This window comes from Ovis canadensis, chromosome 18 (assembly GCF_042477335.2).
Source record: "Ovis canadensis isolate MfBH-ARS-UI-01 breed Bighorn chromosome 18, ARS-UI_OviCan_v2, whole genome shotgun sequence".
Classification (NCBI taxonomy): domain Eukaryota; kingdom Metazoa; phylum Chordata; class Mammalia; order Artiodactyla; family Bovidae; genus Ovis; species Ovis canadensis.
The window spans coordinates 17,897,224-17,915,195 of record NC_091262.1 but is presented as its reverse complement, the minus strand read 5'-3'; the positions used below and the strand labels follow the sequence as shown (position 1 = coordinate 17,915,195).

Below are 17,972 nucleotides of genomic sequence, written 5' to 3'. Positions count from 1 at the left end.
TGCAGAATTTAGAAGGCGCTAACATTCCTAATTTGAACTCAGGCATTTCATGTCCTTGTGAAAATATACTTCTAAGATAAGAGGGAAGAAAATTTTAGGAATAACATAAGTAAAAATTAGTAAGTATTTTCACATGTAGTTTGTGGGTATCATTTATCCCTGGGGGCCCGAGGATATCAGGGGCCCCAGGAGAGCCAGGCCACCAGAAGGGGGGCCCAGTGTGGAGGAGCCTCTCGCTGCGGAGCCAGCACCGCCTCTGCTGTGGTGACCTGAGGCTTGTCACCAGCACCCTCAGTGGCTCAGGTTTACCATCTGGAGATCTTCAAGGCTGTTGGGAGAACTCAGTGGGATAAAACAAAGTTGAGGATCATTTATTCAGAGTGGCCGCTGAAGCCATGGAGGGAGATGGGAGAGAGACAGAGAAAGGGCTGAGGGCCTGAGAGACAGGCCTACCATCGTTCCAGGAAGAGGGAGGTGGCCACTGAGAAAGGATGAGGGTGTCAGCTGAATCCAGACAGTGGGTTTGTGGAGGCCGGAGAAGTAGTCGGAAAACAGAAGGCAGTGATCTGCTTGAAAGTCAAATGGGTAGTAAGGAGGACCAAAGAAAAAGGAGGCTGGGCCACAGGGGTCTGGGCAGAAAATGTGGGCAGAAAATTCTCCACAGGGGCCTGGATGGGAAAATGTGAGCAGGATAGGGCCTGGGGCCTGCCCTGGCACAGGAGGATCTCAGTGGCTCCAGTGGCTTCTGCTGGGGAGCAAGGGAGTATCATGAGGGGTTCTATATGGCTTTACAGCAAGCTGCCCTCCACTCTTCCTCTTCTCTCCAGCAAGATGCCCTCCTCATCCCTGACTGCAGTCCAAGACCCTCATCTTCCTGCCTTTATCCATCCAGGAGGCATCCTTCCCGCCTTCATCCACTGAGGAGGCATCCTTCCTGCCTTTATCCATCCAGGAGGCGTTGATCTCCCATCCTTCCCTTCATCTCTCCCTCTCCAGCCCTGAAATGCTCACTCTGTGATGGATTTTGTTGTCTTCAAGAGTCTCTGCCAAGGCAAATGTAGCAGAAGTGGAGCCCCCTGAGCCTTCTGAACAGAAACAGATGGCAGTCTGGGCCATTGCCTGCTTAGGGCCCAAACAAGTACCCCACTGCAGAATTCTAAACAAGATCCCTGGAAAGCCTATGGACTGCATAATCTAATTTATTTTACAAGCAGGTGCTTCTGGCTCTTAGGATCCCTGAACAGCAACAGATTTGGGTACCACAGTTGGAGCAATTCCTAACTTAGATGAACTCCCTGAGGCATTTTTCCTGTTAAGCAATAATTCCTGCCAGAACAGCCCAATGCTGTCTCAGAATGCTGGAGGGAGAGAGGGAGTAGGCATACTACTATAGGAGCCTGCCCCTTCCCAAGCCCATGCTCTCATGGGCTGTCATGAAATTCAGCAGTGTCCCCATGACCCATGCTCTAATTCTGAAGAAAAGAGAATTTTAACCTGTCTAGCAATAAGGGCTAGGAGGAAGTTTCCCACTTCAAACTTTCAAATATCCCATGTAGTCCTTGCAATATTTCCAATTTTTTTCATGTCATGTTATTCTTTGTGTGGTTTTGTTGACTGAATAAGCAACCATACTTAATTTTGTGCCCATATGAGACTTTTCATCAGTTCAGTTCAGTTGCTCAGTCATGTCCGACTCTTTGCAACCCCATGGACTGCAACATGCTAGGCTTCCCTGTCCATCACCAACTCCCAGAGTTCACTCAAACTCATGTCCATTGAGTTGGTGATGCCATCCAGCCATCTCATCCTCTGTTGTCCCCTTCTCCTCCCACCTTCAATCTTTCCCAACATCAGGGTCTTTTCAAATGAGTCAGCTCTTTGCATCAGGTGGCCAAAGTATTGGAGCTTCACCTTCAGCATCAGTCCTTCCAATGAATATTCGGGACTGATCTCCTTTAGGATGGACTGGTTGGATCTCCTTGCAGTCCAGGGGACTCTCAAGAATCTTATCCGACATCACAGTTCAAAAGCATCAATTCTTTGGCACTCAGCTCTCTTTATAAATCAGAAAAAATACTTTGTCAGATAAGGATGCTGTTTATTTGTTCTGAAAACTTGATCCCTTTTCTCCTTTCTCTCTCTCTCTCCATGCACACACACACACACACACACACACACACACACACAAAAATGAGTGTGTAAGCTATCCTGCCTACATTTTAAATCCTGTCTTGGGGTTTCCCTGTTACCCACAATGCTTCTTTCCCATCCGGTCCACCAAAGAGCTTGGTGAGTGAGTACTGAGAATGGAGCCGCTTCATCAAGAGCCCACATGAGCTGAGAAAAGAGAGTGTCCTCAGGGGGGTGAGTGAGGGGGCAGAGGGAAGGGCCTGGCAGGGGCACAGTCTGGGCAGAGGAAGGCCCAGAGGTCCAGCTGATTTAGAGCACGCTGCACACGCACGTGGGGTGTGTATGTGTGTGTGTCAGGGTGGGCAGGGATTTCAAACTCTGTTGTGACTGGAGAGTAACACATCAGAAATAACCAGCAGAAGGTGAGCAGCAGTTGCTAGAAGTCGGGCCATGGCAGGGCACGAACAGGTCCTCTTGCAGGGCGCTGTCACCACCAGTCTACACAGCGATCATCCGGGGAGCCAGGCGGAGGGGCCAGTCCCCAGGCCCAGCTCCCAGGCCCAGAGTGATGCAGGGGTGTGCCTGTTGGAAAGCTCCCAGATGACTCTGAAGTGGTGGTCTGGCTGGAGGCAGGAGGCCAGGCGCTGGAGCCTTCTAGACCAGGGTCTGAACCAAGCTGCTCGCTGGAGCTGAAAAGAAGGGTAGATTCAGAGTGGATTCTTTTTAATTACCTTTTTAAATTACTGAGGTAAAACACACATACAATACAATGCATCTAAGGAGGTAGAAGATGTTTACAAGGTCTTGGTGAGGAATTTAGGTGCATGTGTGTTGGGGAGTTGATGGGGTGATGGAGAAGCTTTAACTTCCAGGTTGGATGCTAGAACTATTGGAGTCTGAGCTGACTGTGGGAGATGTTCACTCTGACTGGGGCAAATTGTGTTTGAAATGCCTGAGGATCATCAGAGTGAAGCTAGCCCATCATCCCCATACACCGAGGGGGTGGCACAGACTGCTTTATGGTTGGGCCACCCCAGAACCTGCTGGACTCCAGAGTACCTCCCCAGAGCATCTGCACCAGTGTTGTGTGAATCAAGCTTGGGATGTGATTCTTCAATTTAAAAAATTGTAGGAAGAAGACAGTCCTCAGGGCTGTATGCTGGGTAGAGGCCACTCGGAATTGTGCTTAAGAATCCCTGAAAATGCCTCTTCAGATTTACCCAGTGATTCCAACTTAAGAAGTTCGTCATAGGGAAATAGTCCAAATTTTTTTTATAAGTCACGTACATGGAGATGTTCACTGGAGTGTTATCTATGCCAGGCACCACTGGAAACCATGCAAATGTCTAGCAATAGGACATGCTGAACTTGATCAATTCGAGATCACAAAGAAAAGCACAACATGGAAACGCAGAAAAATGGAAGCAGGGGCGTGGGAGTGCCGCTATTCTGATTTTTCTCCTCCTTCTTGTGCTGTTTACTGAACAGCTGTCATTATGACAATGACGAAAACATTTGAGTCATTCCTTGTTTTCATGACACATTGTGACATTGCTTATGCAATTTTCAGAAGCTGTTGCAGTGCTTTCATCCTGAGGAAGTCAGGAGTCCAGGCACTAGTCGCCTTAGTTCCAGAAAATAGTATTGGTAGTAACAACACAGGACCGATTGCTTCATAAAATAGCAAGAAGAGCTCAACTATGTGCTGAAAAAAATCCTGTTGGAATCACAGTGATAACACACCAACACCCAAGGAGCCTTGGAGAGAGTTTTGAACTTGCTCTTCCTTCCTTCCTCCCTTCCCTCCCCTCCCTGCCTCCCCGCCTCCTATCTCTCTCTTTGGTGTCTCTCTCCCTTTCTTTTTTTCTTCTCTTTTTTTCTCCTTTCCTGCCTTCCCTCCCTTCCCCCTTTCATTTCTTCTTTCTTTCTAACCAGGACTTTGTCACAAAAATAATCATCACTGCATCATTAAATGTCTTTAAAAGTTAAGCCTGATGTTCAATGGCCTCATCTATACCAAGTGGTACCTAGAGAATTCTCCCCTCTAAACTGCTCTGTGTGTGATTCCTGAAGCAGGTTTCAGCACAGACTTCGAGGAGCTGTCTCCTCCTCAACCAGTTGTCAGGTCCCTGGAACAAAGGCCAAAGATCCATTGTCATGCGGCCGAAGCTGATCAGGTGCTATGGCCCCAGGGACACATATTTGGTGACTGCTTGTCTTCGTCCTGGCTGAGATCTCTGAACAAACCCAGTGCCGGTAGGAACAGCTTGAGACCATCCAGAGCTGTGAGGGCAGGCTCCAGGCTCAGCAACGACTGCTCCAAGGCCCCTAGTAGAATCCTTGGGTGCTGCGGAGTGCATCCAGCCCTGGGCCCGAATCGCCCCACAGAATACTGAAGGAGATGACCCGTTGATGAAAACCAGTCATCTGTAGGCCTCCCATAACCCTTTGGGTTGCACGTCGGTCATTTCCTGGGTCTGAACGACAGAGAGATCTAATCTCTCCTGCCATCATTCACCTGTAGCCTAAAAGCCCAGCTCTCCAATGCGGCATCTGTTGCCTCTCTCAACATGTCCTGCCTTCCTGGAGATTCTTCCGGGACATGCCATCTTCCTCTGACACCTGTACTTTCAAGATCCTTTTGAGCCTGCCTGGAATGCAGCCTACTCACTTCCAAAATATACCGTCCATTTCGGCTCAACCCCATCCCCCTATGATGACCTCCCCAAGCCCATCTCAGATGTCTTTGGGGTCATGCCCACCTCCTTCTCACACATGGCGCTTAGGTTTATCATAGGGTCACTAGATACTCCCACTTTCTGCAGATAACCCTGATTTCTAAAGTTCTATCACGGTATCAACAGGCAGATGAGAGCACCTCGGGTTCTCAGACATGCCCTGTGTGGCCACTCAGGCTGAGTCTCACCTGCCAGGCCTAACTGAACTGGTGGAGACAAGGGTCCTGGGTCCTGAGAAGCTCACAGCAGCTCTAATGTGCGGGTTCAGGAAGGGTCAGTGCCTGAGGGCCAGAGAGAGAGGCTCTTCCCAGTCAGCCCTGCACCTCCTGGAGGGAATGAGAAGGGAAGAAGGGGTAGTTTAGGCCCCGGTGAGCCCATCTGACCAAGGCCATGGTCCCGAGAGCTGTGGTTGCCAACTGCTGGCACAAAGTTCCCTGTCTGGGGGCTTGGGCTGCCCACCCCTGAAGGAGGTGCATGTGGCTCAGCCAAGGCTGTGCTGGGAACTAGGAAGTCTTGGGTGCCCTCCTGTGCAGATGCAGGGACACATTTTAAAGCACAAGACATTTGATCTTCGGGTTGGGCTCCACCAAGGGTTGTGCTCATCAGACCCCTTACCCAGTCCCTCAGGGAAACCAGCCTGGGCACTGGCCCTACTCTGGGGCAGGGCCACGGTCTCTCAGAGGACCTGGGTTAGTTCAAGAGTCATCAGAGACCAAGGAGAGACTCTGGAGTGGAGGCAGCTTGCACCCTTCTCCTGCAGGAAAGCTTGTTTTTCAGTGTTTTCCTGTTCAGCCTACGGGCTGAGAGTTTTCTAGGAATGGCTCCGTCCCTGGGGTCCTGATTTTTCAGCTTCCAGCCAGAAGGGACACTCACAGCCTGATGGGTGGGGCCCTCTCTCCTCACTCATCATTTGTTGCTCACACTTAGGGCAAGCATCACCCCCATGTGCCAGGCTCTATGCCAGGCCCGGGGACACTGTAATGGACAAGACAGTCAAGGCTCTTCCAGAGGAGACTGGCATGAAGAAGCACAGAAATAAATGAGCAAGACCACATGGGTCAGACACTCGGTAGAGGAGCACTGGCCCACAGGACGCAGGAGTATCTGGAGGCCTTTGTCGACTGGGTGGTCAGGAGGCTGGAGGAAGTAGAATAAACCCAGCATGTTTACTGTAAATTTGGGATTTCACTTGAGCAGATGTTTCAAATCCAAGGAGGCTGACTTAGCCCGGCCAGGCTCCCTTCTTTCAGGATGTCCAGGAGTGGGCCTGCTCTCCTGGGACAGGGCTGCCCAGAAAGGCCCGGGAGACACAGAAGCAGCTAAGGAGAGTTTTAGGGGAGACAGCGATGAAGGCAGCAGAGCCCTGCAGGAAGACAGTGGGCCTCTGGGGTCAAACAGGCCTGAGCCGTAATCCTGACCCACTCAGCACAAGCTAACTCAACCTCTCTGACCCCCAGTTTCTTATCTGTAAAATGAATGGGAAGAGACTTGGTCCAGACTTGGCTTGAGGACTGAATGAGATAACATTAGGCACAGCGCCCGGCACAGTGCCTGCTCCCTGAGATGCAGTGTGAAAGATGTATCACTCAGTGAAGACGCCCCAGGATGGGAGCCAGTAGACCCTGCAGCCCAGCTCCCAACCCCTGTCTGTACAATGGGGAGATTCATGACCCAACCTCTGTGCTGGATCTGAGTGCCCCTAGAGCAGTCATGCCTCTCATGGTGCATTGAGTCTGGGGGTGGACAGGGACCCACGATTGCAGAGAACACCGACAACCCCACTGGTAGTCTTTCTGTTGACAGGGACGCTGTTATTGCAGAAACAGCAATTTCCTGCACAACAGTGTGAGCACAGAGGCTACCCCAAGACCTAGTTTTAGCAAAGTGCCTCTAGCCTGTTTCTCCAGGGTCCTGATGCCTCAGCTCCCAATGTTTACCAGTGAACTCAACAGCCAGCAGCAGTGGTGATGGTGAGGCAATTGAGGGAAGTGGTCTGGTCATGGAAGGAAGTACCAATTCTGAAAAACACTCAGCCCAGAGGGCCTCCGCGTCAGCCTCCATTGGAGCCTGGCTTCAGCTTTGCTGCAACACCCTGAAATCACTGTCCTAGAGAGACCTAGAAGCCTGGAGCTAAGTAGGGAAGACCTCTGAGAGACTCACACTCTCCTTCCAGTTTGCACAAAGCTCACGCAGGGGCTCTCTAGTCTCCAAATGCTCTCTCTACTCCAGGGCATCTCACAGGAAGAACCTCATCTCTTTGGAGGGCCCATGGGAGAGAGACAGATTGTGTTTTCAAAGCTAGCCAACCCAAGAGTAGGCTTCCCAGCAGGGCAGTTAGAAACTCTGTGCCTCTGGGCACATACTTGGAGCCTCTCGCGTAGCTTTCTACATTTTCCAGAGAGACACAAGAAGCCCACAAAACCAAGCCTGCTCAGAGCTGCACAGGATCCCGGGCTCTGAGCCACCAGTGTCTCCTGAGTTGCAGGCCTTCAAGACTATCCAGGTCAGCCTTTTGCAAACTTTCATCAACAGAACATTTTCTTAAATAAAATCTGACCTAGACATCAATTCGATCAGTCGAACATTAGGAAGGGCAAGAGTGGGCATGATGCCCTGAGCCCTGGCTTTTCTGTTCTGAGACTCTCACCCTTGGCGGAGTCCCAGAGCTCCAAGGAAGGGAAGGAAACCTCCGACTGGGTTTCAGTCCAGAATACCAGTGCCCAGCTCCATGAGTGAGGAAACTGAGGCTGTGGGGCAGAGCGCATGGGGAGGCTGCTCAGACAGAGGCACACGTGGGCTGCCCCCGTCCCCTGCCCTCCTTTCCGCAGCACACACCTGCTTCTGCAGCCTGCAGACCGCACACTCCTCGGCTCCTGCCGGAACCTTGATGCATCCCATATTTCTGGTCTGACAGCCAGTAAAACTGAGCCTCCTTCTTGTAATCGCCAATTTGTTTCCTATTGGAGGAGCTGACTTTGAATGTGCAGAGAACAAAGACCCCTTTGTGAGCTGCTTTTGGAAAGGGAGATGGAGGGGGAGAATTACATTAATAATATGAGAAGCAGCAATCCCAATTATATTTTGCAACCTCTCTGGTGAATATGAATAAAAACCACTTTATTTGGAAAGCTACAGTAGAGCCGATTTTCTCCAGCCTGGACATGGAGACCCGGGGCCCAGGGCCGGCCAGCGGGACAGTCGCTGTTCAGTCAGGGCATCCAGGCCAACCGGGCCCTGATCAGCCTAGGCAGGCATCATACAACATGGCAGCAATATATTTTTTTCCAGCTGCAGGAAGTCCAACTCGTGCAAGAAGAAACTCATTTCTTTACCATTTGTAGCTGGAAGGAAAATGACTTTATCCTTTTCTTTCCCCACCGCTGTCAACCATGCGTGTCTTGTAATCACCAATTTGTTTCCTATTGGAGGAGCTGACTTTGAATGTGCAGAGTTTCCCTGCAGTCTCTTCCTGCCAACACTCCAGGCAGGGGTGGAGTGAGAAGGGCCGGCTCTGGGGCGCCTGCAGGGACCAGGGCGGGGCTGCAGCTGTCTCCCTGCCACTCCCGCCCTCTTCCAGCACAGGGAAGGCTGGGCTGCCAGCTCCTCGCTTGCGGTTTCTTCACACACTCCATACTGTGTCAGCTGCTTGGCCTGTGCCCACATGCTCTCTTCTCTTGGACAAAATGCTATCCTCCCCTCAAGTTCAAGGCACATGTCACCTCCTCTGGGAAGCCCTCTCTGAGTCAGTTCTTCCCTAATCAAACTTGCCAGAAAACTCAGCACAGGGCAGTGTGAATTTGTCTTAAGTCTGCCCCCTCATCTGACTGAGGCCCTAACTGAGGATGTAATTTATCCTGGGGCCAGCAGTGCCAGTCCCAGGGTCCACACATCATAGCCTATGAATGGATGGAGGAGAAAGTCCTAATCCTTCTTAATCCACAATGGTACTTAGAGTGGCTAAGATGCTTTCAGTTGGAAACTACTTCTTTCAGAAAAACAAGGAGCTGGTGCTAGAGGGAAGGGAGTTTCATGTGATCTTTGGGTGGATGGTTTCAGGTGCAGCTTGATCCAGCATCTTTGTTGTCATCGCTCCGCCTCTGTCTTCTCACAATCAGGCCTCCCTGTTATGAGAGGAGTTAGAAATAAACATCCCACCAACTTAGCAACCTCCTAGAAGAACAGACCCTTTGTCCTTATGGTTTGGCAAAATAAATGCTATATTTGCATCAGCCCAGGATATCTGAACACAGGATTTTTCCTCAGAAATAAAACCTCTGGCAACTACTGTAAAGCAGAGGTTTAAAGGTTTAGGTTCAGGAAACATGAGAGAATGTACCTTGCAGTTCAGTGTGCTACCTGGGATGATGCTGGGCATGAAAAGTCTAATAGGGTATTTTGAATCTCTTTTATTAATAATTGACAGATCATCTAATTCCAAAGGTATGAAATTAAAAGACGCTTGCTCCTTAGAAGAAAAACTATGACCAATCTAGAAAGCATATTAAAGAGCAGAGACATCACTTTACCAACAAAGGTCTGTTTAGTCAAAGCTATGGTTTTTCCAGTGATCATGTATGGATGTGACAGTTGGACTGTAAAGAAAGTTGAGTGCTTAAGAATTGCTGCCTTTGAACTGTGGTGTTGGAGAAGACTCCTGAGCGTCCCTTGGACTGCAAGGAGATCAAACCAGTTGATCCTAAAGGAAATCAATCCTTAATATTCATTGGAAGGACTGACCCTGAAGCTGAAACTCCAATACTTTGGCCAACTGATGCAAAGAGCTGACTCGTTAGAAAAGATTCTGATGCTGGGAAAGATTGAAAGCAGGAAGAGATGGAGACGACAGAGGATGAGATGGTTGGATGGCGTCACCGACTCGAAGGATGTGAGTCTGAGCAAGCTCCAGGAGATAGTGAAGGACAGGGGCGTCTGGCGTGCTGCAGTCCATGGGGTCACAAAGAGTCGGACACGCCTGAGCAACTGAGCAACAGCAACAACTACTTTCAAAAGAGATCTGAGGCCTCCACAGGTTTTTTGTGTAGCCACAGCTTTCACTGGGTACCCTCTGTGAGGCCAGGAAGAGTGGAGTGACTGGTTGAGGGCCACCACCAAGTGGGACCTCTTGACTGAGCCTCGCCACCCCCAACCCCTAAAGTCCAAGAGCGGCTTTGCTTCCAGTGCTTGCTGATGAAACCAGAGCAAGTGGAATGAAAGCGTGACCATGCTCTGCCTGGCTTCTGCCCAAGACTGCCTTCCCCCAGAGCCCTCCTTACTGAGGCCACAGGCTCCGGGCTTCTGGTGAGGCAAGTTCTGGTGCCCCGGACACCTGAGAGAAGCTCATGGTTATTATTGTTGCTGTTGTTTTCAGCTTGCTCATAAAATTATATCCACATCCACACACACATATATATGAGTTGGACATGACTGAGCACGTGTGTGTGTGTGCTCAGTCGTGTCCAACTTTTTGAGACCCCATGGACTATAGCCTGCCAGGCTTCTCAGTCCATGGGATTTTCCAGGCAAGAGTACTGCAATGGGTTGCCATTTTCTCCTCCAGGGGATCCTCTTAACCCAGGGATCACACCCACACCTCCTGTGACTCCTGCATTTGAAGGCAGATTCTTTGCCACTGAGCCACCTGGGAAGCCCCATATGACAGATATATACATATATATATATATATATATATATATATATATATATATACACACACATATATGACAGATTATATATATATAAAGAAAGCTGAGTGCCAAAGAATTGATGCTTTTGAACTGTGGTGTTGGAGAAGACTCTTGAGAGTCCTTTGGACTGCAAGGAGATCCAGCCAGTCCACCTTAAAGGAAATCAGGCCTGGGTGTTCATTGGAAGGACTGATGTTGAAGCTGAAACTCCAATACCTTGGCCACCTGATGCGAAGAGCTGATTCATTTGAAAAGACCCTGATGCTGGGAGAGATTGAAGGTGGGAGGAGAAGGGGACAACAGAGGATGAGATGGTTGGATGGCATCAACGACTCGACGGACATGAGTTTGGTCAGACTCCGGGAGTTGGTGATGGACAGGGAGGCCTGGCATGCTGCAGTTCATGGGGTTGCAAAGAGTCGGACAGGACAGAGCGACTGAACTGAACTGAACTGATACAGACCTTTGTTGGCATTGTAATATTTCTGCTTTTTAATACCCTGTCTAAATCTGTCATAGCTTTTCTTTCAAGGAGCAAGTGTCTTTTAATTTCGTGGCTGCAGTCACCATCTGCAATGATTTTGGAGCCAAAGAAAATGAAATCTGATGCTATTTCCACATTTTCCCCATCTATTATATATATATATATATATATACATACACATATATATGTATATATATATGACAGATCCATGAAAGTGGGCTAGAATCTAATGCAGATGGCCAATTCATCTTGTGGAATCCACACATAGATCCATTTCACAAATTAGAAAACAGCTGCCCAGCGAGGCCAATTGACAAACCCAGAGACAATCAGCTCTGAATAGAAGTCCCGAGAGAGGGAGGTCACAGGCTTCCTGGCAGCCCCTTTCAGCCTGAGAGGAAGCTGGTTATGGCAACCAAGAACAAAGACCAAGTAAGGGCTCACCCTCAGTGTGGGGTTCAGCTCTGAGTCAGCATCCTACCCTGTCAGTCTTCCTTGAGTCAGCACTCGGGAGCCCCTCCCTGTCTGGCCGTCCTTTCCTAAAGCCTGACCTCCATTCTCAGAGGCCTGGGCATTGGTCAAGGGCATTGAGGACCGGGCAGGACCTCTAAGGTAGAGGAGACAGTGGCATGGCTGGCTCACTCCTGGGGCCCCGGCCAGGCAGTGCCCACAGGGCACCTGCAGAACAGGCTCGACTGCTGCTCTTTCCCGGGACAAAGGACAGCTGTATCATTCTGACTTCACTCACTCACATGTGGCCACAGTTTGGAGGCCATGAGATTTTCTTGTCACCTTCAGTCTGAACAAAGGATTTCCTGGCCTCTCTGCTGTTCAAAGCCCAGGACTCCCCATTCCACTCTGGGTATACACTCCTCTCCAGTGTTGCCCCCCACACCTCCCTGACCAGTGCCCTATACCTTTGGGGCTCTGCTTAGCAACCAGGATACAGACCCTGCTTTACTCCAGGGTTTCATCCTGTGGATGACTCAGGGTTGGTGAATACGTTCATGTCCTTAGTATGTGGTCAAAGCTATGGTTTTTCCAGGAGTCACATATGGATGTGCAAGTTGGACCATAAGGATGGCTGAGCACTGAAGAACTGATGCTTTTGAACTGTGGTATTGGAGAAGACTCTTGAGAGTCCCTTTGACTGCAAGGAGATCCAACCAGTCCATCCTAAAAGAGATCAGTCCTGACTGTTCACTGGAAGGACTGATGCTGAAGCTGAAACTCCAACACTTTGGCCACCTCATGCGAAGAGTTGACTCATTGGAAAAGACCCTCATGCTGGGAAAGATTGAGGGCAGGAGAAAAAGGAGGTGACAGAGGATGAGATGGTTGGATGGTATCACTAACTCAGTGGACATGAGTTTGAGCAAGCTCCGGGAGATGGTGTTGGACAGGGAGGCCTGGTGTGCTGCAGTCCATGGGGTTGCAAAGAGTAGGACACGACTGAGTGACTGAACAGCAGCAACGTGACACGTCCATGTGATGTAAACCAAACAGGCTTCATAGATCGAGTAAAGACAGTGAGGAGACCCTGCAGGCCCAATGGATCGGAAGCAGTAGCTGTCTTAGGGCAAGGGTGATTCACGTCAGCAAAACCGAGTCAATCCTCACAGGGTTAATGTCTTCCGCTAGAATCTCTTGCTGCTTTGTTTGTGAATGGTCTTGGTAGTATGGTTCTGTAACAGTTATAAACATAAGGGGGTTAAGTGTGTTTTCAGGTTTTTATGTATTTAAATAACATTATAAGCAAAATAATTTAAGTCAATAGTAGGGAATCAGACCAATCTTTCCCTCTAAAATGGAGGTTTAAGAAACACTATGATAAAATAATCAATCCTCTCTGAAGTATTAATAGCCAATAAATGACTTACAGAAGAGGGTCAAAAACTCAGGGACAATCTGGATTTGAATCCACACTCCTCTCTGATCTCAGACCTGGGGAAAGTGTCTCAGTGTCTATGAGCCAGTTAAAGCAGAAACCCAGTAATGGTTAGGTGATCTCTCTCCTCCAGGCATCATCTTTCCCAAGATGGGCCGGCTGTACCCAGACTCCCATGGAGAAGCAGTTTCAGCCAAGAAAAGCCTTTCTCCAGTAGAAGCTCCAGGCCCCTGACGTGCAAGATAGCAAAGTGCTTGGCTGAGGCCTGAGGGGCAGTGCTGCCCAGACCCTGCAGGACCAGCTTCCCTTTCCACTGCAAGGCCAGGACCCCACCATACAGCTTTCTCAAGTCCAAACCAAAAGGTGAACTCAGCCTTATTCACTCTCTCCAACACTGGCAGAAAGAGGAGCTGCACCTGTCACTGCTGGGGCCAGCTTGGAACAAGCAGGAAGACTTGGCAGGTGTGCCTCCTAAAGTAGCAAGGATCTGCTGACCTGGGCTGAGGGCAAAGAGGTCAGCGATGCCCACATGAGATCCAGGCCTCTAGTCTCGGCCAACAGCTTACCAGCCCCTCAAGTGCCCAGTGTGAGGCAGGTGAGCTGGGCTGGGCCCCAGAAGCTGGGGTATTTGGCCTGGGGTCTTTTCAGTGAGGGCCTGCGGTAGCCCACCAGCTTGGCTCCCTTCAGGGCCCCCCAGTTCACTGGCCTCGCTGTTCACCCTGGGCATTTTGGGGCCTGTGTCCATGGTCCACCCAGCAGGAGCTGGTAGGCTGGACTGACAAGGCCGGGATCTAAATTGTTTTACTTTCCAGGGTTGCTGCCACCAAAATTAAGCCCTCTGTCTAACCAGTGGCTACTAGAAATAAATATTTAAACACTACGTTTGTACAGTGGTACCAGATTACACCTCAGAGGTATGCCATCTTCCTCAGCTATGCAGGCCCAGTGATACCCTCGTGCCTCCAGCATGACCCAGTAAGCCTGACCCAGTAGGAGGACAAATTCTGTGATGTCCATCCACACCCATATTCCCCAGTGTCTGGAAGAGCAGTAACTGGTTAGAGAAGGTTAGAAGACCAAGAGAGGGAATGCGTCTCCAGAGCATTCTCCCCACACTGGGGTGTGGATACCAAGAAATGCCCTGACCTTCCACCATGTTCTGGCTTAGCTCCAGCCATGTAAAACTTGCCAAGACACCAGATACCACCAGCCTGGCCACAGCCAAGACCAGAAACCACTCATAGCAGGGGGTCCCAGGCAGGGACTGCTGGGCCTTCCAGCTGGGAGAGAAGAAAATGCCTACCCTGCCAGAGACCGTCTGCTGTCTCCCAACCCTAAGATGTTCAAATGCAGCTTTCCTGCTAGGAGGCCAGGCAGTGGGGCGGGAAGGCCCTGCTTCAGCATCTGGAATGAGAGACAGAACCAGGAGAGGAACAGAGAAACAGAAAGGAGATGAAGAAAGACACAGAGGAGAAAGAGAGACAGAGAGAGAAAGAGAAATGAGAACTCTCTGACTTCTCTCAGACAGGATGAAGGTAGCCAGGAGGCAGAGAAAGGTGACCTCCTCAGCCCCGGAGCTCCCCTCCTGCAGGACAGGCTCCGCATGGGAACAAAGCTACCAAAGGCCCACTCCCTTCGGCCAGCTGTGCTCAGGAGGGCTTGCTAGCTACCTTCTCTCCAAATGTAGTTGCATCTAGATGGCAGGCTAGAAAGAAGTTGTTGCAAAGAAGCTGTTGTTTGCCAGGTACAAACAACAGCTATAGCCTTGGGCTGCACCGTGAAGTAAGGTTTTCAGTAGGTCTGTGTTGTAAATAGAACAAATGGTTTCCACTGTGTTCTTGTGGGCTAAACCACTATCACTTTGTGAATACATTGAAAATACACCTCACTACTTGCAATCGTGTTTTCATCTGTCTCTTGCTTTCTTTTACTTTTTCTTTCTTTCCTTTTTTTCTCATATATTTAAATATAAAAGATAAAAGTGGCCAAGGCTTGCCTACCTGAGGTCACCAGGTGAGCCAGTGTAGCTCTGTAAGTGCTCAGGCTCAGGGCATGACAGGGTTCCTATGGACCCTTGCACAGGCCCCAGGACCAGAAGCAGCCTCAGGGGCAAGTCCTGCTGCATGCCTTGATGCTCAGACCCTCAAACCTCCTTCCCCCTTAGGAGTCTCTGAAACCAGGACCCTGAAAACCAGGGTGCCCTGGGAGTGCCAGCTGGCTCAGGTTATTGGGAGAACCACCTACCTGGGGCTGGCCATAAAGGAAGAAAGGGGCTCTAAGCCAGATGCTCAGCCCATATAGGAGGACTAGCCCAGTTTTCCAAGGCAGCACCAACTTTGGGCAGGTGTTGTTGGTAGCGCTGAGACTTAGCTGGGATGTGGTATCCTTGAAGCTTGTCCCTGTCTCTGACTTAGCTGGGTATTACTACTGAAGGTGCTTCTTTTTCTGTCTTCTTCCACCATCTAGAAACATCTTGAAAGAATCATGGTGATGGAAAGTAATACTTCACCTTGTTATCATTCCATAACATGACATATTGACATATTTTTTTATCCCATCTGACATTCACAACAACCTATCTTCTTTCCGCTCACACTTTTCTTTGTGCTGCTCTTCAAACACACCAAACACTTTTCTGCTCCAGGACCTCTGCACATGCATTTCTCCCTGTTTTAAATACTCTTCCCCATGCTGCATTTCCTCACTTCATTCGGGTATCTATAAAGTCTTCCCTCTTCTAAAAAGACTTACTTCACAGTATTATGTAATCCATGTATAATCCAGGAGTTTTCTTGTTCTTAAGAGAAACACACTGATGTGTTTAGATACTGTTGTGAATTTAAAATGGCAGCAGATTTTTAAAGATTTTTTGCAGCTTCTTCCATCAAAAGTTATAGTTATTTCCTCACTCTTCTGCTCTGGGCCAGCGTGTGACTTGCTTTGACCAGTGTGGTTCAGTCATGTTGTCTGACTCCAAGCTAGAATTCAAGAGATCTTGCAGCTTCCACTATCATTCCTTTGGAACCCAGGTGCCTGTGAGGAAATCCAAGCTAGTTTGCTGAAGAGGTATATGGAGGAGAACCAATGGGCCAGACCAACAGCCCCATCAGAGGTGGTGAGTGAGATCACCTGGGGGCCTGTCGGGACTATCTAACTAAACAAGAGTGAAGAGTCAAAGTCTGCAACTTAAATTTTTTGAAATAAGTTATTCTAAAATTTTTTTATAAGAAAAGAAAGATGAGCTTTCAATAAGAAAGAAAAGACAAACTCAAATAAAAGATCAGAGAGCTATATATCTGGTCAACTGATTTTCACTAAGCTTGCCAAGATAAATTGATAGGGGAAAGAAGAGTCTTTTCAAGAAAATGATATTGGAACAACTGGATAAGCATCAGCAAAAGAATGAAATTGGACTCCTAATTCTCACCATATAAAAAAATTAACTCAAAATGGATCCAAGACCCAAATGTGAAAGCTACAACTGAAATATTCTTAGGAGAAAACATATGCATAATTATTCCTGATCTTGTACTAAACAGTGATTTCTTAGATGTGATACCACAAACAACAAAATAAAAAATGAATCAATTGGCTATCATCAAAATTAAACACTTTGTGTTTCAAAGGACACCATCAAGAAAGCAAAAAGACAATACAAAGAATGGGGGAGGAGGCGGTCCTAAGATGGAAGAGGAATAGGACAGGGAGACCACTTTCTTCCCAACAAATTCATCAAAAGAACATTTAAAGGCTGAGTAAATTCCACAAAACAACTTCTGAATGCCGGCAGAGGTCATCAGGCACCCAGAAAGCAGCCCATTGTCTTCGAAAGGAGGTAGGAAAAAATATAAAAGACAAAAAGAGAGACAAAAGAGATAGGGATGGAGCTCCATCCCAGGAAGGGAGTCTTAAAAAGAAAGAAGTTTCCAAACACCAGGAAACACTCTCACTGCCGAGTCTTTGGTGAGCCTTGGAACCTCAGAGGGCAACATAACTGGGAGGAAGAATAAATAAATAATTAAAACCCACAGATTATGTGCCCAATGGTAACTCCCCTCGGTGGAGAAGCAGCGCAGATGCCTGCACCCGCCACTAGAAAGCGGGGGCTGGGCAGGGAGGCGTGGGCTGCATTGCTTAGAGTAAGGACTGGGCCTGAATGCCCCGAGGGCAATCTGAGGAAACTAACTTGGGCTAGCAAACCAGACTGTGGGATAGCTACCATGGGAAAAGCCCTAACCTAAGACACCATCAGGTCCTCTCACAGAACAAAGGACTGAAAAGAGATAGTCAGCTGCAGACCACCCCCCTCTGGTGACAGGCAGCCAGAGCCAGAAGAGGGCAATCGCAGCCCTAGAGAGGCATTATCTGCCAAACTACAAGCAGGCTTCTTTGGTAACTAAGACTTCTTGGGATTCTGGATGGTCAACATCCACCAGAGAAGGCAAGCCGGTTGTACACCCAGAAAACTAAGTAGCACGGATAGGGGAGGTGATAAGTCACAGCGACCGTGCTCACCAAACACCTTATCACCTGAACTGCTCGGACCTGGGAAGGGCACAAAACACAGGCCCAACCGAGTCTGCACCTCTGAGGACTATCTGAGTGCCTGAACCTGAGCAGCTTAGACCTGGGAAGTGCATGCAGCCCAGGGCCAGCCTCGGATGGTTCCCAGTGGAGCAACCTAGAGCCTGAGCAGTGTGGGCAGGGAAGGCACACACTCCATGAGCGAGGGCAGGCCCAGTGTGACTGAGACACTGTGAGCACATGCCAGTGTTATTTGTTTGCAGCATCTCTCCCTCCCCACAGCACGACTGAACAAGTGAGCCCAAAAAATTGTCTACCACCACCCTCTTGCATCAGGGCGGAAATCAGACGCTGAAGAGACCAGCAAACATAAGAAGCTAAAACAGAGGGAACCATCTTGGAAGTGACCAGTGCAATAGATTAAAACCCTGTAGTTAGTACCAACTACATAGGAAGGGGCTTATAGATCTTGAGAAATATAAGCCAGACCAAGAAACTAGCTGAAAATGAACTGACCAGACACT

The 17,972-nt window shown here is 49.1% G+C and overlaps 1 long non-coding RNA gene across 1 annotated transcript; it reads right to left on the bottom strand.

Moving 5' to 3' along the window:
• Positions 1-2,077: 2,077 nt before the first annotated feature.
• LOC138423337 (uncharacterized) lies at positions 2,078-8,311 on the bottom strand. Its single transcript, XR_011250235.1, has 3 exons — positions 7,704-8,311; positions 5,057-5,194; positions 2,078-2,819 (listed from the first exon to the last, which is right to left on the bottom strand). It is a non-coding gene; the product is annotated as an uncharacterized lncRNA (long non-coding RNA).
• Between the last annotated feature and the right edge of the window lie 9,661 nt (positions 8,312-17,972).